This window comes from Corvus brachyrhynchos, unplaced genomic scaffold (genome assembly GCF_000691975.1).
Source record: "Corvus brachyrhynchos isolate BGI_N302 unplaced genomic scaffold, ASM69197v1 scaffold11, whole genome shotgun sequence".
Classification (NCBI taxonomy): Eukaryota; Metazoa; Chordata; class Aves; order Passeriformes; family Corvidae; genus Corvus; species Corvus brachyrhynchos.
Genome location: NW_008236965.1, coordinates 3,861,323 through 3,887,660, shown reverse-complemented (window position 1 = coordinate 3,887,660; position 26,338 = coordinate 3,861,323). Strand labels below are relative to the sequence as shown.

Below are 26,338 nucleotides of genomic sequence, written 5' to 3'. Positions count from 1 at the left end.
ATATTTCCACAGATGTTTGTGGGCAATGCAAAATATATTGTACTTTTAATGAGATTTTTCTATTACCCAAAAAAAATCACTTTAACTGGTTGTAGGGCGAGAACAGAAATATCCCTTTAAAAGCTTTTAAAGGCTTGAATGCTGTACTGCTCTAGAAAAAAAACATCACAGAGAAATTTCATGTTGGAGCTAGGATGAGGAAAATCTTTATTTAGATCTGTACATTTTGAAATATTTCTATTATTTTTTATAAAGTATCTGTGTTAGTGAAGGGCTGTTATAGAATCATGGAATGGGTAAGGTTGGAAGGTCACCTGGTCCAACCTCCTTGCTCAAGCAGGGTCATTCCAGAGCACATGGCACAGGACTGTGTTCAGACAGTTCTTGAACATCTCCAGTGAGGGATTCCATAGCCTCTCTGGGCAATCCATTCCAGTGCTCCATTAACACATTGCTGCACATTTAACATCCAGGATTTATAGCTTCCTTTGCTACATTTTATGCCACCAGTGGGACTACACATATTCTGTGGCATGCCTTTAATTAATTAGTCTTTATCCATTTGATTTGGGGACAGACAGAGGAACTTAATATATTATTACTAACTAATGAGCAAATTCTACTTTCTGATGATTAAATTTTCAAAAGTAATTTGAAATATATATTCTAAGCTCTTCACAGAGAGACATCATCAGATGGACTTCATTAATTAGTCAGCAACATTCACTGCATAGCAAGGCTATGCAGGTGCTAGAATAAAATAACGATTATTTGAAGTTTTTTTTCACATTTTTCATTGTTCCATAGGAAAATGGCCCAGGGCTTATTTTTCTCTGAGATGTTAGTTCCATTTATAACTCAAATTCCATACAAAAGGAAAATGCCTTAACTTTAATGTGTGCTAGTACTTCTGGATTGAACTATTAATCTGAATCACCCAAACTGATCTTGTCTCAAGCTAGTGTAGCTGATTAGATTGTGTGGATGTGGACTGTATCTGTGTTGGTGCAGCAAGTCATGTGCTGGTTTGCTGTAATTCCCCCTTTCCCGATACAATAAGACAGACAGTCAATTTCTCCCACGATTCCTTCTTGGAAAAGAAAAAATTGCGGCTCAGCTTATTGGAGCAAATAAAGTTGTGTGCAATCCCCTTTAGAAATCTTTGTGCCAGTTGGAGCCAGTGGTGATGCCTTTCATGGGCTCAGCTCTCTGTGTGCTATCCTGCAGTGACAAAATTACAAGCTAACTCTTGCAGTGAAGACAGACTCTCCACTTTCTGCTTCCTTTAATGTCTAAAAAAGCAAAGACTTCCCTCCTCCCTTCCTCCCTTCCTCCCTCCCTTCCTCCCTTCCTCCCTTCCTGGAGTAGGCATCAGTGCTATCTGTGCTTGGAGGAGCCCAGTGGCTGACACAGCAGAGAGGGTGAGGCAGAAAAGCAGCACAGGGTGAGGTCAGACATTTCTTTGCTGTGCTGAGGAGTAAAAAAAAAAAGAAAGGACTAAGCTTTACACTGTAAAGCATCATGCCAGATGTCTGACCACAATGGTCTGTCACCCTGGAGGACTGAGACCTCAAACCAGCACTGAGACAATGACCGAGGTTCATGTTAAAGTTTGGCCTGCTTCATTCTTTTGCAAGGATTCTATCAACACAGAATGCTTCAGGGGCATTGCTGGGGGAGTAGCCACAAGACTGGTAAAGTTCTCTCCTGGAATCTCACTTGCTGGCAGAGAACCCCTTCAGCTTACTGAATTATGAAATTCTTACTGCTGATTATTCATCTGTGCACTGATGTTAAAAGTCAAATGGTTAGGGACAGAAATGAACATGAGCAGAAACATGCTGATTAAAGAAAAAAGGTTGGAAGATGCAGGTTTTAGTCCTGTCTTTAGACTACTTATAATCAAGTAAAGTAAACAAGTTATGTCCATTGAGAATGTAAAGTCTCTACAGTTTGAAATGATTCTCTAAATTTTGCCTGATTTTCTGAGAGCAACAAAGACATCTTCATGGAGATGGCAGAGATCACACTGACAGAAAAGATTTGCCTGTGTAGCTCCAGGAGGGAAGGGTGAATGTCAGGATGAGATGTGTTTTGCAAGAATAGCTTTTAGGCCCTGAAAATGGCTGCTTCTTAAAGCAGTCATTGGAGCAACGTCAGGAGAACCAAGTCTTGAGTTATTCTGACCTGGGACTGAGTCAGAACATTACTGCTAAATAGCTAAACACAATAATTATCACAATAGTCTCAGATTTAGCCCTTTCTCTGCAATAATGCAGAACTACATCAAAATCAAGAAACTACTTCAAAGAAATTACAAGGAGCTGCCAAAAGAAAAAAAATGTTTGTGGCATTAACATGGAGATTGCTAAAACATAATATACTGGAATATTAGAATATATTTATTCTATTAATGGAAAAAGAAAACTTGGAAAAGAACTCCAAACAAGTCATCAAAGTTAAAGAGCAGAGGAAGGGGAGATTACTAGGAGTTTAGAGGCCTAAAATGAACATCACATTTGAATGGAAAAAGAATATAAGTTAAATGTAAAATTAATAAGGCAGAAAAAAAAAGACTTTGGGGAACAATTTTCTAAAGACATAAAAATTAAAAATATAGTTATTTGTCAAACATATGAGAAAGCCTTCCAGAAAGACTGTGGGGACAATAGATGATCATTGTTTAATAGCAGTTCTCACAGGGCAAAAATGCAGAAAAATTAAACCAATTCTTTTCAGTGAACATCACCACCAAGGAGACATTGGAACCAGAGGGCTTTGTATTACAGGGATCAGAGTTCAAAACAGAACTTTCTCAAATGAAAGTGTCAAAAGAATAAGATTTAGAAGACATAGATAGAGTAAATACAGGCAAATTACCAGAACCAGGTGCTATTTATTTGGGAGCCCTGAGGGAACATAAATATGAAAATAGAAGCCCTCGGCTATGCTATGGAGTCTATTGATTAAATCAGTTGTGGTACTAGATGAGAGTGAAATGGCAAATAAAAATTTAACTTTTAAAAAGGATTAAAGTAGGATAGGGAATTCAGACAATCTATAAATTTGGTGTTGTGTGAACTGTTCGAAGACATCCTAGGACTAATAGACAAAAGGGGAAGAACAGTATAAGGAGGGAGAACTGACACAACTTTTGAAGGGGATTAGTATCTTTCAAATCTATTTGGACTGTTTGATCATCACTGAATACACTGAAAAAGTGATCCAGTTGATACTCTGCTAAAAATTTTATTACAAGGTCCTTTTCTGAATTCTCTTAAAGAAATTAAGTTGTGGCAGGATGGGGAGAAGGTCCTCTGCATATTAATAACTGTTTAAAAGGTAGGAAATGTAAAGTAGGGATAAAGAGTCTTATTTCACAAGGGAGGAAGGCAACGGAATTCCTTAGGCATCTGTGCTGAGGTATTCACTGTTAAATATACTAAAAAATAGTTATACATGGTATAATTCAAGTGTGTGTGTGCCTGTATAATATATATATGTATATTTATATCTCTATTTGAATATTTAGATGACAACATAACATGAAATTCATATTCTGTATCTACAAATAAAAGTAAAGCACTGAGGAAAACCTATTGTGTCTATACGCCCACAGTGAGATCAGCACCACATTACCATGCAAGACAGAGAGTCCAGAGTCTCTGGGGATTGTTCTCTAAAAACATTGGTTCAGTGCTCAGCACTGCTCAAAAAAAGCAGACAGAACATTAAGAAAGACTATTAGGGGGAAAAAAATGCGGTGTTTACAGTTTTGCTTTTTATCATAATGTGAATAACCATCATTCATCTATATTGAGAGTACATTTGTGGAGGTCTGAGCATAATTCCTTGCATTTCTAAAAAAGTAATACAATTATAAAAACATGATAGCTCTCTCTTTTGACATATATATACACTACCTGTTATTTATATAATGTGGTAAGGACTGTTGGTTTATAGAGCAGATCCTATGCAAGGAGAGATGCCTGATATGCTTCAGGTAGCAAGGGAGAGGCTTGAGAGGACAGCTATCACTGGGCAGCAGATTTCGGACACGTACCTTTTCATTCAGGGCGGAATTAGTTTTGGACCTTGCTGCTATTAGTGGGGGCTAAAAATGTAGGTGGGTCCAAATGATGTCTGCAAAACAAGTATATAGAGATATGTCAGTTGAAAGTTGTGTGTGCAGTGCCACCGCAGTGTCACTCCATTGACTGGCACTGCTGTGCTCCTGCCCCATCCAAAGCCAGATGTCCATTTGTCCCTGCTCCACTACCCTCTTGTACTGGCATTGGCATACGCTTGAGGCTGTTTCAGGTCTCTGAGATATAAAACCATTAGTCTCTTAGTTGTAGGGTTACTTTTCTGTCATCTCCTTTTGCTGGTCCGTGCCAACACCTGGATGAAGGGGTGGGCAGGACTATATTGCTGGGGAGCACAGTGGTGTTTGGGTTTATATTGGCTCAATCTGCCTTATACCTTCACCCTGAGTTGGGAGAAAGATGGGGAAGAAATTTGTCTGTTCTTATCCTTGTTGCTGAATCATTTTGCACAGGCTGTTATCCGGAGCAGAGTGGATGGGGTCTGGTTCAGCTTGCCCGTGTTCTTAAGGCTTGTACTGGCTTGTTGGTTTGTCTTTGTTAGGTTTAGCTTCCTTGCTGAAGAGGAGGAAAGTCAGACTTTTCTCTTTTTTTTTTTGAGAGACAGCTGAAAGGCTCGGAAATTAATTCTAGGCCACTGTAAATAGAGAGCCTAGAAAATTTTTCACAGAGCTCTTTTTCCTCATCTTGGTTCTTTCATCTGTGGCTAGAAGAGACAAGAGCTTGCAAGGCGCTCTTGCACTCTTGTCTAAACATAAGGCTCTACACTTCCATGTTTCCTCCCATGGCCTTGGCACAGTTAAGCATAAGATAGCACATTTTGGGTCAGAATTGGTTGGTCTTAGGAGTCATGTCTCAAAACTCTGACTTCATATCTCAGACTTTCTCTGCCCTGAGAGATCCATTCCTGCTTCCCTCATGCCTGAAGGGAACAAAACAGATCTGCACAATCCTGCTTGGGAACAGGATGTATCTCACCTAAGCTGAGCTCCAGCCTATGAAGTCATGTACCACCACGTGCCACACACAGGGGATGGTGGACCCAACCTTACTTAATTTGTGGCCCAAAATAGAGTAATCTCACAGACAACACCCAGCAGGAAGATATGATTTGTAGAAGCATTGTTGACTAGTTGGTAGTTTATGTTAAATGCATATGTAGGAAGAAACCACACACTTCACACACAGGTATATCTGCAATTAAAAAAAGAAGTGGGAATGCATGGAAGAGCTCCCTGTTCAAAACTATTCTCTCAACTCTTCTGAGAGCCTAGGTAATTCAGAAACCCTCTTCAATTTCTAGGTTGCAAAAATAAATAAATAAATAAATAAAAGTTAATTGAAAATGGATGTCACTTAAGTATTATGATCTTCTTAGAAAGGCTGACACCTTCAAGAGGAAGTACTGATGCTTTGCATGAAATATAGTGGTTTAATATCAAGTTTAGCACTCTATCTGTATTAGAGCCAAACGATTAATTTCCCAGCCTTTAGAATATCATGATTTTACATCATTAGGTGCTATTCAATGCAATAATCATCTGTTTTTCAAAAGTAGAGAGGCTTTAAACAGAATGAGGGAAGAAATGAGTATTTGCACAGGCCAGTAGGTTTGTCTGAAACCATGTACACCTATTTCTGGTCTCTTGTTTCCATAAATAATAGATTGACAGCTTCGTGGTTAGCAGAGGAAACATGGCATATGTAAATGTCAGACAAATAAATTCAAACATTCCATTTTTTTCTGTGATGAATAGTTCAGTGTCAAGTTCTTATTATTCTAAATAATACTCATAATTTAATTTTCCTGGTTCTCTAAATGAGCTTAAGGCTATTGTGACAAAAAAAATGGGGGGAAAAAAGAAAAAGGAAAAAAAGGTGAGTCTGTTCTTACCTCCTGAGCAATTACAGTTGCTACATTTTTAACAAAAGGCTTCCTAAGTAAGACAGGGTAATTTGATGGAAATGTTTAACTGACTTGTATTATTTGGTAGAAAAACATAACTGCTTTCTATTACTTACTGTATCTTATACCAACCCCAAGTGATGGTTTTAATACAGCAATGTATTTTTTGTAACTGCTCTGTGTGGTGAGATAAGGACACTGAGCTTGACTGTTGCTCACAGAAGAACAGAGCCAGGTTATATGGTACTCTATGATGAAGGAAACCATAATAACAACATCTTGTCATCAGGCATTAGTAATCTTTGGGAAGCAGTTTTCTCCTTTTGATTTGCTACCCCCAACTGTTTTCTGGTGGATCTGTGGACTCCAAATTGAGAGTGAATGTCTGACTGAAACCAGACATGTTTTCCTTATCTTTCCTGGATTCCTTTGAAGGGTGAATATTGTCTGTGTGTGATTCTGCATGGAATATGGATTTTTTTTGATACCCAGTGCACTTGATTTATTTCTTCGTACTTTTTCATGCTGATTTTTAATGATTAAAGATAATTAGCTTTCTACAGAACCACCTGGAAAGCAGTGAGAGGGGTGTGGGGGCTGGTCAGGGAAGGAAAGAACATGCCTGGCAGCCAAGGGGCCAGAGTCCAGAGCTGGGCTTCTGCAGGGAGACCAGTGCAGTGGAAAAATACAATGTGCAGTTAGATCTCAGAAAGAACAGAAATTAAATTTGCTGGGGACTGAGGGACTGGGCAGTGCTTGGGGCACTTCAGAGAGTCACTGGATTTGCTGGAACCAGTCCTATCAGCAGAAATACCACACAGAGGGAGAGACTGGATTGTAAACCTTCATTTGCACTCTGAGATAGTGGCTTTAGGTTGATAATGGTTAAAAATCTGTTTGAGGAGCTCACTTAAAGGAGATGATCTACACAGCTCCTGCTCAGAACTCTATCTGACTTGGTGGTCCTTTACATACTCTCTTTGCATGCACTCGTTGCTGTTGCCAAATCCATCTCACACTTAACACACAGGTCTGATAGCTGCGCCTGTCTAGTGAACACTAGAAAGGAGACATGCAAACTTATGATCTAGTTGCAATCCATCATTTTGAGTGATGTAGCATTGCAGGATCTAGGACTGCATGGAAGAATTGGGCCTGTACAAAACAAAGGCACTGTTTCAAAACCTGTTTGACAGTCACAAACTTTTGTAGGAAACCATGAACTTAGGAGTCTCCTTTTTTTGGAAATATTTGCTCTCCTTAACATTGAGAACTCATGGCATGTTCTATGAATGTCTGCAGAGAAAAGGTCTCCTGCTTTCTTCTTTGCCTCTTCATGTACCAAAACCCAGAGTTGTGGGATAGAGTTAGGATAATGATGAGATATTGCTGTGCTTGTTGTAGACCAAGAAATCAGAAGTCTCTGTCTGTGAAATTCATAAAGATGTCTAGAAAATAAAGTAATCAACTGTGGCGATCCGTTAATCCATTGCTTTTCCTATTTCACATGCTCCCCCTGCCCCCTGCCCTAGCCCTGGCCACTCCCTTGGTTTCTCCCTATTGGTTCCTGTACCCCAACCCCGCCTAGGGACCACCCCTGGGCCCCTGACAAAATGCCCCCAAGCCCAGACCACGAGGTCTCTGTACCTATGGAGATCGTGGGGACAAGATGTGATTAAAGCCATCTCAAACCCTCATGAGAGACTCTTCTCACTTCCTTCATCATCACTGGTTGTAACGCTGCTAGCTGCCAGAGCAAGATCACGAGGCTGTCCGACATGGACTGCGGGATGCGATGGGTCGCATTGCCCTAGGAAGCCCCTCTGAGCTCTTAGGGAGCTACAGCCTGCTAAGCAAAATCTAGCATTACAACTGTCAACTTTTATGTATACACAGAAATGTTGTACACAACAAAACTGACTGCACACCATCTGCTTTTAATTTTTGGGTAAAGCTCTTGGAACTGCCAAGCATTCCTAAAATCAGGCCCTCTGAGAGTTCACTTATAAAAGCAAATAAACCAACTTTCACTGTACAAAATTCTCTCCTGTATAAGTCATTTGTAGGCTGAAATATCTCCATGGAGCCTAAGAATGGGTCTTCTCCCTATGCATCGAAATGACCTCCACTATTACTCACAACAGAGTTTGTGATCACATCACCTTTGGCATACTGGAAGATTGCTCAGGTATACAGGCATATCATATTTCTAGTCAACTTAGTCTAGAGATTATTTTACTACTACAGGCAGCATTTTCATCTGAGTTATATCTGTGGAGAAACATCTACAGGTACCTCTTTTTTGATGAGACCTATGTAACATATTAGTGAGCCTGAAACAGATGCAACCAAACTCAGAAAATGTTGCTTAGTGTTAAAGTAAAATATTTCCTAAGAACTTTCTAAAGGCTGGCACTGATGACCTGGAGTGGTGTTTGTCATGCTGTTTTCTGCAGTATAGATTGATTCAGCAGCAGATACTAGTTCTGCAGGAGTTGTTCAGTGTAGATTAAACACCTAAGTTGGAGAAAATTTTGAGTCTGCGGCCTCTTACGATTATGTCAAGGTTGAGTTGGTGATGGCAATAGCTGGTGGTTTTGGCATTTTCTGTCTCTTCTTTTAAACAGTACCTTTATTAAAAATAAAGTATATAACATGTAACATAAAAATAGTGTATACCATTTTTTTCTGATAATTTAAATGATGATTCTCTGAGACTGAGGTGAATATTTGGCCTCTTACTAGTGAGAAGAAGGCTGCTATCAGAACATGCCTTATACTTCCTATCTTCTCTCTTTTTCTTGTATTATTTTATTCATCAGATGCATGCTTTGCATGATTCCCAAAGTCACGACTGATTTGAAGTTTGTATTGCCTCTGTCTCTGGAGTTTAAGGTCCTTGGCCTAAAGTTTGATGTATTAAGAATTTTCAAGTATAAACAAAGGCAAAAGCAAAACTGACGTAACAGTAGCTGATTAACAGAAACACCATCCTGGAGATAACTCAGAACTTCAATGTATTAAAATCTGAGAGCTTTCCAAGTGAGAGTTTAAAAACCCCTGAACACAACTTCGGTGTACAAATTAACGTAAATTAGTACAGTATTTTAATGAGGTGATAGAAAGTTGCATTAAGAAAAAATATGGTAACTCTGGAAATAACTTAATGAGGGTTGTGTAGGATATGGATATAGATATATATGAGGGTGATAGATCACAATCTGAGCATAGGAAAAAAGCATATACAACCAACAAATACCAAAGTATTATGGAACTCACTATGAATGCTATCAGTATTTGGAAATTCCATTTAGTACTCTTAGTAAATACTAAAAACTAACTTTGCCTTAGGTGTTGAGACATGAAATGGGTGAAAAGTGTCCATTATCTTCTCTGGAGAAGCTTCTGAAATGAACTATTGAAAAATTCTTAAGCATTTGTGGGGGTTTTGCTATGGAACTATGAGTAAAATGAATTAGTCCCAAGGCTTGGAAAATTTATTCTGACCTATAAAACATATTCTGATCAGATTAAAAAGAAATATTAAATAGATTTCAATACTCTATTGAGGGATGAGGAAGAAAATGGGGTTTTACCTTTTTCTGGTCTTGTACTAGATTGAAAACTGTCTTCACAAGCTAAGGGCATTAGTGGGATTGTACCAAAATGTTTACAAAGCCAACTTCTCTCTACACCCTGAACTATAACCTACATACCACTAATGTTTTATTGGAAATTTAAGGAATTGTATGAAGGCATGGCACATACACTGTTCAGATGACATTGTCCTCAACTGGACAGAAACTAGGGCTTGTTTTCCAGTACTATGGCTGTAAGAAAGTGAGCAAAACCATCCGGAGATGCTCAGAGATCACCTGTACACAGGTATTCTCAGGGGTGTTTCAAGCCTAGGCCTCTGAAAGATACTTGACCCATAACATGAAGAAACAGGTCTAAAGCTGAGAAATGTTGAGAGCTGGACTAATTTTCACCTCCTTGTTGTAATTTCACAAAGATGATGTTTCAGTGTCATGTTTGAATGATCACCCAAACTCACAGGCTATTGGCCAACAAAAAGGAGTCCTTGCACTGTTGAGCTACAGAGTTTCAAAGGTGCTGCATGAATATTTTACAAGCTGCTAGATAACTATATGTTAATAAAGCCATCAAAATGCTATCATTATTATTATTTTTGTTGTTATTTGTAGAGATTAACATGCTAATTTGTGTCAGGTGGTGCTATTAAAGAGCAGTATAACTTGCAGAAAGGTTATGTATGCCCTGATGGTTCATTTAACAGAAATGAGGTTTATTATATCCCCTAAAAATAATTCAGATAAGAACAACATAAAGGCAAATAGAGCAGGATATAATTGCTGTGTGGAAAGTGCTCTGCAGAACAAGGGCTCATACAATGTCAGCCCTTCCAAAGGCAAACTTTATTCCGGCTGGTGATGTCTCTCAGGGAGCAGGATGGCAGCAGAGGCTGGTGAGGGGGGAGTCTCGATTGTGCTGCTTAGGTTGGAGCCTCGGGCTGGCACTGGTGTGATAAACTGCAGTGTCTCAGATCACTGCTGGGCACTGCTGTCACGTTGCTGTACAGGGTGCGGCTGCTGGGAGGGTGGAGTGGATGAAATCCTTCCATTTAATAAGCTTGTTTGACATCAGCAATTATCAGCTCACTGCTGTGTGTGAAGCATTTTCCCTGTTCCAGCAGCTGGGGTGCTGTTTTACTGCTTGCTGCAGTGTAAAGATTAGATTGCTGTCTCTAGCACTGAGATGCTGCAGGCTGAATGATAACTATGGCAGGCTGTAAGGGTGATTCCTAAAGTGCTCCCAAGAGCCTCGTTGATTTATTTATATATTAAAACTCACTGCTCACCCGCAGGAGTCTTATAGCTGGTGCAGCATCAACAATCACTCCAGGTCAAGCTGCATTAGCCCGAGTGCTAACCTTCTAACAGATTCAGATTTATGAATCCAATTATGGGGCTTTACAGCCTGTTTAGCTTTGTTGTTGCTGTTATTATGGTTATTTATTCCTGTCTGAGTTTAGCTGCACTGCAGCCCATTTCAGGGTAATTAAGGAGGTTCCTATTGATAAGATTTAGGCTCAACAATATAATGACAGGGATGCAGTATAAATTTTTCCTTTTGTCCTTCCTCCATCTGACAGCTGTTGGTGTGAGCCTATGGGCCTTGCAGGTCTCAGTATCCTTACTTCTTCACAACTCTGACTGCATTATATAACTTCTTAATTTTTTTCCCCCAAATCATTCTGACACAAAAGGGTAAAGAAAGCATTTATCTGTTAACCACATAGAACATTATAAAAGAGATCTTATCAGAAACAAGATAAGAATCTCTACTTACTCTTTAAAATGCTGCAGTTTCTTTCTTCCATCCAAACTCATCATTCAATGGCTTAGGGCTGACTCATGACTTCCATATGCTTAGGACTGGCAGGAGAGACTATGTCTGTACAAAGGGCAGAGAAAGAGATAATCAGATTTGTGATGCATGCAGAAAAAGTCTGTAGCATTTAAGATCTTTACCAAAATACTCCATGAGTCCAAGCAAGTTACAGTAAGCAAATTATCTTGGAAAAAATTATAGGATATCTAATTGAATTTTCTACCATGGCTTCCATCAATCTTGTAGAGTGTTCTGGGCTTGATAACAATTAAAGCTGGCGATTAATTGTCAGACATAAAGCAGCTGAGAAAATATATATAGAGACATATTGTAGAAAATATTGCTAAGTTTTTCTTGTTTCAGCTCTGAATGTTACCAGAGAGTTCTGTGAACAATTAGCATTCAAGTCAGAGAACATCTTAAATCTGCCAGGAAAGCCATATTAAGGGAATTTAAGTAATGATGGCCTACTATTAGGGAAAAAACCAGCTGGGGTTTTTTTCAGTTTTTCATACATTTATATGGTATAAACATCCTCCTCTTCTTGGTCACCTTTTGCAGTATAAATGTTTCTAAATTACCACGCTGATGTTTTCTAACTACCTGAGATCCCTTCTTTATGCCATCATCTGCCTCTAGACTAAAATACTCTATAGCTACATACTGAAATTTATGTGTTTACTCAGCCCAAATTCATGTGAACTAGTTCAGTGAAAACTAGGACTGGGCCCAAGTTTCTCTCTGAAATTAAAAAGAGGAGGTTGAACTTGAAAGGTTGGACTTTTGCATTTTTGTCATCCTTTTTAGGTTTTGAATAAGAAAACAACAATTCCAAAGAACAAACTGGCTAAACCTTTTCTGCATTTCCTTTGATATTCATACATGACCCTGTGAATTATGAAGCATGTGATGAGAGATTATTTTCTGCTGGGATCCCTGGTAGAATCATGCAGTTTGGATATGTCAGACCACTATGCTGACTAACACAAGAGACAAGACTCAGTAGCACAGACGATCGCATATTAATGTGCCTAAGCAACTCTGGGAGTGAAGGTGATTCACCTATTGCAGTCCTGGAGAGCTGGCAGCTAGAACATAACCATCTGCTTCTTTTTGCATAGAGATACATAGAAGTTTAGAGGATTTCTTGGACAAAGCTTTTCTTTAGTCTTGTGGAATTAATCACCTAATGGATAAAACACTTGATGGATAAAAAGGCAATTTAGGAAAGGCAAAATACCACATACCATTCATTCATTCTTTGAGGGGATGTAAGGCTCATAGAAGAATTGGACTAATTTTTAGCTGTTTTGATAAATGAAACATGAGGAAATGGAATAAAAGATGGTTTGGAGGGTTTCATTAAAAAGCAGAGAAAATATTATGGGACTAATCCTTAACTCAGGTTTGTCTGGTTCTCCATAGTAATGGAAACATGACAGTATTGTTGACATAGGTGTTTGGTACTTCTCAGCATCTGTAGATTCGAGATCTTCAAGCAAAATTAACACCACTGTTTTAGTTCATCTTCCTGGTGATATAAGCTCCATTTACATAAAAGTTCTTTCTCTTTGGTGTGATCGTAATGCAGGCTCTGGCAAGGTTGGAAGGGTTGGCTCCATGATTTCACCCTATGGATTCTCTTGTTAATATTTATTTAGCAATACTTTCAAATTAGTAATTTTCAGCAATAGTTCTCCAAAGCAGAATAGAAACAATCTTCTCACAGTTCTCTGGGAGAACTGTTTTTACAAATGACAATCAGCTTGCAGCAATTATTTGAAAGTGTCCCTCTTTTCAGAACTGATATAGTTGTAACTGTGAGTACCATGACAATCAGCACCAGTAACAAGAAGTAACTCTAGCATGCCAATCCTTGCACTGCAAGTCAGTTGTAAACCAAGTTTACTTCAGGTTTTTCTGATACAGTATATGGTAAGTCCAGAAGAGTTCACTTTCATGTGCAACCTTGTGTTTCATTTACAATCAGTTCCCAGACCTAAAGTTCTGTTTTGTTTTGTTTGTTTTTCTTTTTTAATCTTGAAGCAAAATGTAAGTGAAGCATCCTTAGTAAAACACCTTAAAAAGGAAAAATTTCCTGTGAGAGCAGCTGTGAGAAGCAAAGAATGCGTTTGGGAACTAGAACCAGTTGCGTAAGATGGTTCTTCAACAAAGAATAAGTCATTATCTTCCTACTAAATCCAAATTCATCATTACTCCTTGCAAGGCATCATTTCCTTAACATACCTCTTCATTTTTAAGGCTGACATATCTTGACACGATGGCAGCTGATGATAGGATTAGGAATGATTAGTCAAGACAGTGTAACATCTGAATAAAGCTTTGACAGGGAGCCTGGACCCAGCATGCTGATATTGCACAAGCCATCTTGTTAGATACTGTGTTATGAAATACCCTTTTTGTTACATTTCTGATAAATATTATTATAAAAGACAAGCTAGGTATTATTTAGTGGTTGGGGTTTCAGCTGAAACATGCTCAAGCTGACAGTAGGGAGCCAGGACCTATTTCTGCGTGGGAAAGATCACAGTTTTGCTGTGCTGCCTTCCAGAAATAGCAGGGAAATTCGTCAAGATTTTCTGTACGTTCTCTCCTTTTCTCCTACATACAAACCCATGCAGCTTTCTGAGGATAGCAAGCTAAGCCAAAATGAACAGGGTGATGTAATGGTCTGTGATGCTGGGGTGAGGCAGGACCGACCCTGCATCTCCTGATGGCAGTGCATGGTCTGCTTGTTACATGAGAGACCTGTAAGCCTGGCCCAGTCACCATCAAGGCTAAACACCATGCCATAGGGTATCTGATGACACACAAACTCTGCCAGTTGTAAAGGTGTACTAGTTTGAAAACAAACCAGTGGGAGGCACCAAGTCAGAATAACAATTTAATGGAAATTAAAGAAAAAGGGAAAAAAAAAGGTAAAAGAAAACACTGTCAAACTGACAGAGTCAAGGTACAACCTGACACCCTGTTAGGCAGGGTGGTGGTAGCAGTCTGGTAGAATGGTGGCTGCAGGCCTCTGAAGCAGTGATCCTGTAGTAAAAGAGTCTGCTCTTCCTCAGGAAGTCCAATGGTGGCTGTGTAGCTCCTGTCCTCTGGAAATCCAGTGGGAAGCCGGTGTCTCTGGTGTTTAGCCTCAGATTATATCCACGATGGGATGCTTGGTTCCTCCCTCTGGGTGGAGCATCTCACAATGGGGTAATGAGTCATGAGGCAAAGTGTTGATTAGGCTCATTAACAGAAGATAGTCCGGAGGGAGTTATCTCTGAGTCAGGCGGCAGGACAATGATGGGCAATTAACAGAAAGATAGTCTGGGGGGAGGAGGCAAGGAAACACTGCCCCACCTGATTTCAACGGCTGATGGGGATGGTAATAGAATACACTGCAACCCAGGACAAAAGGATATCAAGGTGGCTGCTGTCTTACACCAGAAATGACCAAAAATAGAGTATGCTTGGTCCTGGGTACATGGCACAGGGGATGCTGAATGGAGATGTTGAAAATTCTAAAAATATGAAGATAATACCTTGATGTCTACTGTTGGAAAACATCTCCTTCCAGGATTATGTAGAATTCCACCAGGGGGATTTATAATTTAAAACATAAAAACACCTGTGTGCAGAAAATGAAGCCCATGTCAAAGATAAGCTAGAAAATATTATGCTCATGTGTGTAATACAAGATGATATTTCCGTGGGTTTATTTTCAAGTGTATTTTACTGCTTTTTTGTTGGTGTTGGGTTTTGTTTGTTTGTTGGTTTTGGTTTCGTGGTTTTTTTTTCTTTTTGTAATTAGGATTAGTTAAATCATGAGGCAATGGTGTATCAGACTGGTATCAGACTGGCTTACTTATCTTAATTTCTGCTGAGATCTAATTACATACTCCCCAGCTGGACTTTGCTGAGTGAAGAATTTGCTCATATGATGTTATGTACAGGGAGTTGTGGTTAAGTGCCAAGTAGAATCTAAATCAAAGTAATCATCAGGCTTTTTTTATACCTAGTTCTCTGTGTTAGGCAGAGATTCCAATTGCAGTAAGTCTGAGAGGCTAAAGCTTGGGGACATTCTGTTGTCTGTGGACTTCCTCAAAATCTCTGTGCAGGATGGATTCCTCTCCTCCAAATGTACGTAAAAATGTGTGGAGACCTGTGGCACTGTCCCGTCACTATGTCTCCTCAATAAGTACTGTGCAAGTGAATTTGAACAGGGTGAGTTTGCACCAACTAGAGGTAAAGTGAGGTTCGGAACAAGCAAACAGAAGTTCTTTTGCTTTCCCTAAACTCATGGACTTCATTAATGCAATGCAATGAGGCTGCAGGGCCTGGTCTTCTGGGAACCTCAATTTAAGTGGGAGCATCGCATGGAGATGCCACTGGAGTTGGAGCAAAAGGCAGTTTCAATGTCTGGAGCTTTGGGCATGTCTGAAGGTAATGTCAGGCTGCTTTTCTGAGGCCAGTGTTTCTCCTCCTTAATCATCATCACAGGCAGTTAAAATAGAACTGACTCCACTCTGTATTATTTTAAAAGGGGGTAAGGAAGACATCCTCAGTTGTTATCTAAACCTCGGTGGGGTGAGAATCCTATGCACTTTTGCGACATGAGCATGAGGCATCTTCATTGAGGCATTTCAGGTGCCCAGGAAATGGTACCTAATATTTTACTGCAACATCTTAGAATTTGCATTGCTTTCTAAAACATCTTTTTGTATGTTAAAAGTTATTATCAGAAGATGCAAATTTTATGTAGATTTAACAATAAAGCATATTGTAATTTATTATTTGAATTACCATAATAGCAGATGTTTTCCATGCTGTAGTGGCAGTGCAGATTTTATGTCCTTAACACATACCCATGTGGATGTAAATATTAAATCAGCTATACTGTTTTTCATATACAGCTGAGGAATCCAAAGACTAAATTTATTTAGTCACAGCTAGATTAATAATAATTAATAATAGTTCACAGCTAGATTAGTGGTCCAAGCAGCAGCCATATGCAGTGCTGGGTTGTGGATTACTTTACAAAGAATAGATGAAACACAACTCATTTCTCCAACAGCTGATGAGAAATGCAGATCAACTTACTTCTAAAATATTTATCAAATATACCTGTGGATAAGGCACATTCTCAAACAACCAACTCCTTCTGTAATGATGGGATTTATGCTTCTATTTGCAGCTTGGTATTTTGGCTCTGCTAAATTTGCCCATGGTTTCATGTTGCCACCAATCATCATATTATCTGAGCAATTTCCAGACAATAACAGGCAATTATAAATTCCTGGGAACAGGAACATTTCTGGGATGTTTCATTACAAATGGGAACTAACTTTAAATAACTCCTCACTAGTCTTTTAGATAAAATTCCTAAATCCAAGGATCCTTGAGCTGCAGACTCATAGCCACTCACTAGGGGTGCTGGTTGGAGTTTCCATCCCTATTTGACTCAGTTTTTTTTTCTTTGCAGGTAGGGGTTAAATATCGGTAAAGTAGAATTCTTTAGATGCCATTTGATGTATCTTTAAAAAATATTCCAGTATAAAGATTATGAGCAAGCTTGCTGCTGGTAAGGCTAGGTTTGTCTAACTTCTCTGCAAGCTCTGTTTGTGAACAGCTGTATAGTTTCATCTTGACCTCTCAATATTTTAATTTTAGTTTCAGCATGAAATCTGGCAAGCCTAATTGGTTTTGTGTTGCAGTTGCATTAGTCTGAGAGTGCACCAAAAAGACCCCATAACTGAACTTTATGAGAATGTTATCCTGCAACAACACACAGGATCACAGAACGATCAAGTTTGGAAGAGACCTTCAAGATCACCCAGTCCAACCATCAACCTTGGCCCATTCTGGACCTTCCTCCCAGGTGGGACTTCAGTCGCTTTGCCACTCAGGGGTGGATTAGGTGACACCTGGGGGCTTCCTCCACTGTGCAATGCTTGACAGATGCTGTGGGAATGGGGGACAGGGCACTGTCTCACCTGGGCGAAGTCTGACCCACCCCCTAACACACATTCCAAACACCCCAAGATGTCTCAAACCAGATTACTCTGTCCAGTCTCTGACAGCAGCTCGCAAGCCACTCTTCCCCCACCCTGTAGCACTGCTGTGCTACACCGCTGTTGTTGTGACCCAAGTGCAGGACCCAGCACATCATGTTATTGAACCTCATGCAGTTGTCCTCAGCCCATTGGTCCAGTCTGTCCACATCCCTCTGTAGAACCTTCCTACCCTCCAGCACATCAACACTTTCCCAGCTTGGTGTTGTCTGGGAACACACCGAGGGTGCCCTGGATCCCCTCATCCAAATCAGTGATGCAAATATTAAACAGGGCTTCCCCAGCACCAAACCCTGGGGAACACCACTTGTGACCAGCCACCAGCTGGATGTAGCTCCATTCACCACCACTCCTTGGGTTCAGCCATCCAGCCAGGTTTTTGCACAGTGAGAGTACAGCCATCCCAGCCATGAACAGCTAGTTGCTCCAGGAGAACACTGTGGGAAACAGTGTCAAAGGCTTCACTGAAGTCTAGATAGACAAGATGCACAGCTTTTCCCTCATCCACTAACTGGGTCACTTTGTCGTGGAAGGAGGTCAGGTTGGTCAAGCAGGACCTGCCTTTTGTAAACCCATGTTGGCTGGGCCTGATCATCTGATTGTCCTGCACATGCCGTGTGATGTCACTCAGGATGATCTGCTTCATGACCTTCCCTGTTACTGAGGTGAGGATGACAGGCCTGTAGTTACCAGGATCATCCTTCCAACCCTTCTTGTAGGCAGGCATCACATTTCCTAACTTCCAGTCACCTGGGAGTTCTCTGGTTAACCAGGACTGCTGGTAAATGATTCAAAGTGGCTTGTCAAGCTCTTTTGCCAGCTCCCTCCTTACTCTCAGGTGCATCCCCTCTGGGCCCATTGATTTGTAAGTGTCTAATTGGCATAGAAGGTCACTAACCATTTCCTCTGGATTATGGTGAATGATGAGATATACGTAAGTAACCAAGACACTATTAAAAAACAAAAGTGTTTTCAAATGTTTGTGTTCAAGCTGGGAGTCAAAGGAAATAGGTCTCAAATGGCAAGACATTTTTTGCTACCGCTATTCTGGGGTAGAAAATAATGAAAATCAACAAACCAAACCAACTAGCAAGCAATGCCCCTGTATTGAATAAGGCTAAGGGTGCTGTCAAAGAAGAGCTGTTCAGAAATCAGAAAGGAAAGATCTACCTGGAAGAGCTGTATTGTAAAGGAAATGTTAGCAGAACTTTCAGAACAAGTTCACACTTGTGTGTGCTTTCAAGATAGAATATAGAACAGAAATCAGCAGCACCAGAAAGTTAGTAATGCTTTCTTACCCATATTGTAGATGTGTTAAGAGACTGAGTCAGAGGTTGTTGCAAACCTGAAATTTAAGGATACTTCCTTTCTGAGAATTTTGGCTGGTTAGAAATGATCTTAAAAATAGATACAAGACATGGTTTTTTATAGAATGTTTTCAGCTGCAGGAGAAAATTTGGAATGCTTCATAAGTATGTTAAGACAAACACAAATGAAGGGGAAGATATTGGATCTCTTTGCTTTTTCAGTGCACCCAGGGGTTACACCTGCACAGTGTCTCCGGTATAACTGTGTGTATGTTAACTGCATCTTTTAAAAGTATGTCAGCAAGTATTGAACTGCTTCCCTTTGATCACCAAATCCACTAAGTTTTACCTGGCTAAGTAAGGATGTCTGCTTCCTTGACAAAGATGTTTCCTGTTTGCATGAGGCTTTTAGCCTCTTAATCTTTAGGGACTCTAGGGAGGCAAAGTAGTGTTCTGCATCAATAACCCTTCACATCAAATATCTGTCAAGAGAAGTACCTGAGGTGCTTGTTCCTGCTGCAAATATTCTTTAGTTTTTCTGTCCTTGCCTTGACTCTCAAGGTTCTTCTGTTTGCCTTCTGCTCTTCTTTGCCCAGATATAGCTGCTAGGATTGACATTTCCAAAATTATGATTCTGTAATAGGGCTTTCATGGATCGGTGTGTGAGGAGGGTGCTTGACTTTATGTTGTCCTATGATAATAGGATCAGCTTTAGTGGATGTGTGATGGAGCCAGTGAGGAGTGGTGTCCCTCAGGGGTCTCACTGGGACTGATACTGTTCAACATTTTTGTGGGTGACATGGACAGTGGGATTGAGTGCACCCTCAGCAAGTTCACTGACAACACCAAGCTGTGTGGTGCATCCTACATGCTGGAGGGAAGGAATGCCATCCAGAGGGACCTGGGCAGGCTTGAGAGATGGGCCCGTGCAAACCTCCAGATGTTCAATGAAGTGAACTGCAAGGTCCTACACCTGGTTTGCAGCAATCCCAGATACACCTATGGGCTGAGAAAAGATGTGACTGAGAGCAGCCCTGCAGAGAAAGACTCAGGGGTGATGGTTGATGAAAAACTCAACATGAGCCAGTAGTGTGCACTTGCAACCCAGAAAGCCAAACAAATCCTGGGCTACATCAAAAGAAATGTGGATAGCGGGGTGAAGAAGGCAATTTTCCCCTTCTACTCTGTGCTTGTGAGACCCTACCTGGAGCATTGTGTACAGTTCAGGTGCTCCCAATATAAGAAGGACATGGAACTGCTGGAGCAAGTCCAGAACAGGGCCACAAAGTTGATAAGGGGTCTGGAGCACCTCCCCTATGAAGACAGGCTGAGAAAGCTGGGGCTGTTTAGCCTGGAGGAGAGAAGTTCGCATTGAGACCCCATAGCAACCTTCCAGTATCTGAAGGGGGCCTACAAGGAAGCTGGAGGGCAACTCTTCATCAGGAACTGTAGTGATAGGACAGGGAGTAATGGGTACAAACTGAAAGAGGGGAAATTTAGGTTAGGTCTATGGAAGGAATTCTTCACTGTGAAGGTGGTGAGATGCTGGAACAGGTTGCCCAGGGAGGTTGTGGATGCCCCAATGCTGGCAGTGTTCATGGCCAGGTTGGATAAGGCCTTGAGCAACCTGATCTAGTGGGAGGTGTCCCTGCCCAGGGCAGGGGGGTTGGGACGAGATGATCTTTAAGGTTGCTTCCAACCCTTAGCATTCTATGATTCTGTTAATAAAAGGGCTGTATTCCTGCATGAGGTTTTTCAAGAGACAAGCTGTGTTACTTAGCAGTGCAAAGGGGAGGCACGACTGTGACCCACCACCTGTACTGAGGAACATGGTGGTAAACAGGGGCTGCTCAAAGAGCAGGAAGCTCGGGTGCAGAGTAGAAGGGTTGCTAGAGGGCCAAGAAAATCTATATTGATTCTGAAGCTCCTTCTACTGCTCTTGGACATACTTGGGTGACTTCTGAGGCAGGGGACATTAGAGGAATAAAAGAGGTCAGCCACCAAGGTACTTTGGGAGGCATTACACAGCATATGCAAAGCCCATATGTCTGAAGGAGTTTCTGAAGGCCACCTGCAGTCCTAGGAAGAAGCCAGATGCTTTCCTGTTTCTGTACAAAAGCAACCATGGTATATCTTAATGTCTTAAGATAATTACATTCTATTTACCTTTCATTTTAAGAGAAATTGCCTCCACAGTTTTATTCTCTTCTGTTCGTATGACAGCTTATGTGAATGAAGCCTTCTTCCCATTTCCCTGCCATGATGCCACCCCTTTGTACTTTATCCCCCTTTCTGTCTTGAAAGAGCACTGTTTTTTAATTCTCTGCCTGTAAAAACTGACTTTGTTCTACTTTTTGTCAACAAAAAGTAGGGTCTAACAAAGAAGTGCTGTTACTAACATGGCAAATGCAGATTATTTTTAGCTATAACAGCAACAACAACTAGGCATTCATATCTATTAAATGCTAAAGTATAAAATAAAGAAAAAATTGTTTTACTGCAATCCAGTGTAAAATTAAATTTGTTCATTTTGCTTGCAACACTTTTGATGCTATCCACATCTATGAAATGATACTGGTTAGATCCACTATATCATTAGCAAAATTCCCAGTTAATTGAGGAGATCCAAGCTTTCACTTATCACTCATCCCAAACAATCGAAAAAGGAAATATAACCAAAGTGGAGAAAACAGGATTAAAATACATACATATTTTCTTTTAAATTGTAATCAAATTTAAGGATTTAGTCATGAATGGTTGAATTGGAATATCCACTTTTGTTTTATTTCCTTTAATGAGTGTTGATGCTTTTCAACTAAAATTCCAACATGGGGAATTTGTTGTTACAAAGGAAGCTTATTCAGATAGATAACTTACAATGGGATAGTTCTCAATAGAATTAACAAATAGTATAATGTCAGATGCACAGGGAAGTTATTAGAATGATTGAAAACAGTCAAAGAATTTATATACATTCCATGGATAAGAGATAAAACTAGAACATCCTTTAATTTGGTGTACTTTTTATATGTTCCAGTGATAAGAATACCTTCATTTAACAATCAGATGATGTACAATGGTTTGTATCTTTAATTTATTACTTATGCACTCCTCAATACCTTGTTCCTTACTTCATTATAAATTATTAGACAAGTAACACTAATGAAGTTAGGTATATTGATTATGTGTAGAAAGATTTCATTTTGTTTGATGAAAAATTATTTACAAGCAAAATTGTGATGAACGGGTCGGCTGTGAGCTTCATGGGCTTAGTCATAGTCCTTAGTTCTTAAAACAGTTGAAGATCACACTTTGTGGAAAAAAAATGAGTTGTTCTGCTTCTGTGTCTAAGCCTGCAATATCATCTGGGATTTAGATGCCATTTCTCCCATTTTTTTTGGCCTGGAACTGATTTCCAGCGATTTGAATTAATGTGGAGTTATTTGAAAACTTCAGTTTTACTTGAAGGGGTTTTTTTATTTCCTATTAAACAAGTAAAGGAAAAGCATTTTGTCTTTCTTTAGAGGCAGATGCAAATATCTTGTGTATTTCCAGTCAGTGTAGCTTTCTTGCTAAACATCCAAGTATTCTTTTTCAGAGGCATTTAAGGGGGAAAAAGTAGCTTTAAGTTTGTGCTTCTTCTAGAACTACAGTTTAGGTGCCATCCAATTTATCTGTTCAAGAAACAGATAATAGTTCATGCTATTTTGCACTTGTTCAAGTTCATCTGTACACAATCCTGAGATGACTATTTCAGCTGAAAAAGGATGTGAAGACTTTCTGATTCAGACTTTGGGGAGAGGGCAAGGCACACATAGAGAATGTCTTCAGTGGCAAAACTTACACATTCACTATCATAAACATATATATCCATTTATCTATTAAAAGTTACACACAGACACACACAAAAGGCAGTTCTATCATATTTATATTGCATACTTTCATGCAACAAATAATTTGTGTGTGCTTATTCCTTCCAGGGCTGTAGCCTTGAGTCTTTGTTGTGTATCAACCTTTCTCCATGCAAATTTACCACAAACAAGGTGTCATGACCTGGCCCTGAAGGTGAGGGTACCTCAGGTTCTTGTTAATAGGTCCCCTGGGGCAGATTAGAGTGAATTTTCAGTGTTTATATGTATATTCACTCTTGGATTTCTGAGTAGCCAGTGGCTTCTTTTGTAGTCCTTTAAGGGCAGCACCCAAAATGGGACAAACTGCCTTTTCTTTGCCAGGTGTCAGTTTACATTCTCTTGCCAGAACTGTAATTTCATCCACCTCTGCTTGTGGGTCATGCCGAATGTTATGAGCCCAGGCCATACTGGGAGGAGAAAAATTATCATTATGATTTCCTCACGAGGGGAGAGTCCCCACTAACTCTCCCTCAGCAGTAATACCCTTCAGTCAGCCACCGGGGGTCAGTGTCTTTCTCCCCACTACCCTCTCTGAGGGTCAGCTTGACCTTCTCCCAGAGAAAATCTTGCAACAGGTCCAGGTCATGCCAGAAAACCCAACAACAGCTTTGGACCACATCAATCACTCCTCCTGGGATCCTGTAATGTCCCAGCCTGTTCAATAGGTTTAGGGGAAGATAATTTGATTTACTCTGGGCAGTGCATGGGAGAAACAACAATTCTCAGGAGATTCAGTAACAAGCTGTTCATTAACCCAGAGAGGATTAATATTCCTATTTACCTTCTCCGAGAATTGGCTTGACTTTGTCATGGAGAAAACCTTACAACAGATCTGGCTTACACCAGAAAACCTTTAAACAGGTCTGATGTGCCTAGGTCATACTGAGAGATAAAAATTATAGCAGTGGGGAGCAGTGGAGATCAGACATATCCTGGGTTGTCATGATCTTCTGCCAGAGATTTCAGCTGTGACTGAAAATCAGTCCTCCTTTATCCAGAACTCTGGCTGTTATCCCTGTAAGAAAACCTTCTCACCACTCTTCAGAGTAATCCTCCAATTTAATGTTACAACCCACACCTGAAGGCAAAGGTAACTGAGGTTCTTGTTAGCAGATCCCTTGGGGTGGATTAGAGTGCATTGACATGAAATAACAGGTGTTTACAAATATATATATAGGGTAGGTTTATTTCAACACTGGTCTACCTTGTCAACAACCCACTTCTGTTGCAAAGCACCATGAAGTTTGACATCTGGTGATGCTGGAAGAGGTACAGGCACATAAAGAAATAACAGTCTTGCATTCTAATTAGCAGAAGCCGTGAGTGGTGAGGATAACAAGAAAAGGATGACAGAGCAACACATGTAAAGGATGCTATTGTGAGCAACTGAGTGGTTCTAAATAATTTCAGGGGCTGTGGGAAGTTTCGCAGTTGACTGCTGTTTGATTGATGCTAGTGAGCATTACAGGAAAACAACCTGAAGAAACAATCCTGGAACAAATTGAAGAACAAACTAATAGAGAGGACAATTATCCTCAATGTGTGAAGGAATATTTTGTTATGCTAATGGTTCCTTGAAAAATAGCAGCACTAAATAAGCTAATGGTTGAAAAATAATGACAGACAGCAATGAATCCTCAGACTAAGTACAGAATGTAAGCAGCCCACAGCAGAATTGTGTGTCAAGTATTCAGATCTCCCCTGTGATCTAGAAAGAGAGACACCCTAAGGAAACAGTTACTGCCCATGGGAAAGTAGTTGATGAGCATTGACCAATCTGGAAAAATCTCAGTTAAACAAATCATAGAAAAATCCTGCTCAAGTACCTCCTAGTCTTTCAACCTGAGGAATTCACAGTGTAGGCAATAACAGGTGTTCTTGATCTGTTGATTTGACAGTCAACACCACGAGACTACAGAGATCACTTCTATACCAGTCCATCTGTTGAGATAAGAATTTGTGCTTCTAGTTGTGTACTGCCTCTGCCATAAGTGACTTCAGGAAATCTCAAAACACATTTTGAGCCAAATTCAAATCAGAGGGTGGATTAGACCTCCCTGGAAGTCTGAAAACAAGAAAAAAAATCCTCTGCTTAACTTTCTTGTGTAATTCTAAGATTTCTTACCTGCCACCAAAGACAGTACACATTGTAATAATAATAGGCAGCGATATGGGATACACATCATAAGGTCACCCCAAGACAACATCAATAAGTAATTTTTGTGTTAAAGAATGATGCAATTCTTGTATCCAGTCCCAGAAACAAGAAAAGGCCAATGAATATATGAGAAATATGTGAAATGATGAGGAGGTATACTTACAGCTTTTTACCAGCTAGGCTAGTAGTTTAATGCCTTAGAAAGCCTCAGGCAGCCTAGAGAGGTAGCACAGGCAATCCAGCATTTCAGTAGCTCTAAAAGTGGCAAAATGGTAGCTGCAAATCTAGTACCAACAGCAGAAGCAAAGAGGGAGAAATATAGCTCTTAGCTTGCCTAATTTCCTGCAATTAGAAGCTTTCAAAGAAACAGAAGCACACAAATGCTCACAGAAAGAGTTGCAAAGCCAAAAGAGGGCAGGCCTTCCCCCTTGGTCCTCTCTTTTATTTGGAGAAGGGGAAAGGGGCGGACTGGGGGCGGACCCGGGGTGACCGGCCAGTCAGACACTGCTAAAGAGTTTGCGTTACATTTGGTTGTGCCGGTGCTTTGGAACAAAGGGGTTCGGCTTGGGGAGGGGGAGGGGAAGCTCGGAGCAGGCAGCAACAAAATAGGGACCTCTGTCCTAAGTAATCTACTGAATGAAGAGGACTGAATGAAGCAGCAGAAGTTGCCTTTCGAATGCTGGCAATGCCTGGGGACGGTGCCTGGATCCTCACTTACGGGATCAACACAGGTTCCCTGGTTTGTCCATTGAAAGCTTTCTGGAACAGATCCAACTTTGAAAGAAGGTGATTACTATGAACAAAAAGTTTTTCCAGACTGATCCAAAATCAGACAAGACTGTCATTTTGAGCTTCTTCACAGACAGGAATTATTATAAATAGAATGGCCCAAACTGCAATAAGGACAGTTCTATTTAATTTTTTTATATTAGTCTTGCAAAGCATTTAGTTCATGCCCTGATATACATTTATGGTGAAATGCTGTCTCAAGTACTCAAAAATAGTATGTAGGATGTTAAGGATGAATTACTAATGACCTTTCATTTAGTCTGGTTCAAGAAGTACTTAGATTATCATTCTTTTGTGAATGACAGGTTCATGAAAGTGTCTGACAGGTACTTCCAACCATAATTTTTATCCCATGTTTTAACATGTACGTATATATTATGCTGATAAAACTTTCATTGACTTCTATGGGAGCACTGAAATTCTGCATTTCTACTAAATCTCAGCTTCAGAGTTGCATTCATGTAGATTAAAATCTTAAACTCCCAATGACTCATTAGATGTAAGATGAAACCTTCTCAGGGGTTTTTGAGTTTTTTGGACTTATGTGCATATATGCTTATGGGGATGAGTCAAATGCTATAACTTTTGAATATTTAGAACAATCTTGCTCTTGAACTTGGGAAAATTTTGACATTGAAGTTTCATGTTATTTAAGAAAAAATACAAAAAGGA

General features: G+C 40.1%; 1 long non-coding RNA gene across 4 annotated transcripts in view; it reads right to left on the bottom strand.

The window, feature by feature from the left end:
* The window catches only part of LOC108445257, a 69,741-nt gene that overhangs the window by 14,329 nt on the left and 29,074 nt on the right, over positions 1–26,338 (bottom strand). For all 4 annotated transcript variants that reach the window (XR_001860058.1, XR_001860059.1, XR_001860057.1 and 1 more), the window contains exons 4-5: positions 11,383–11,487; positions 4,064–4,143 (exon numbers count right to left, since the gene is read on the bottom strand). This is a non-coding gene — a long non-coding RNA (uncharacterized LOC108445257). The remainder of the gene's footprint in view (positions 1–4,063; positions 4,144–11,382; positions 11,488–26,338) is intronic.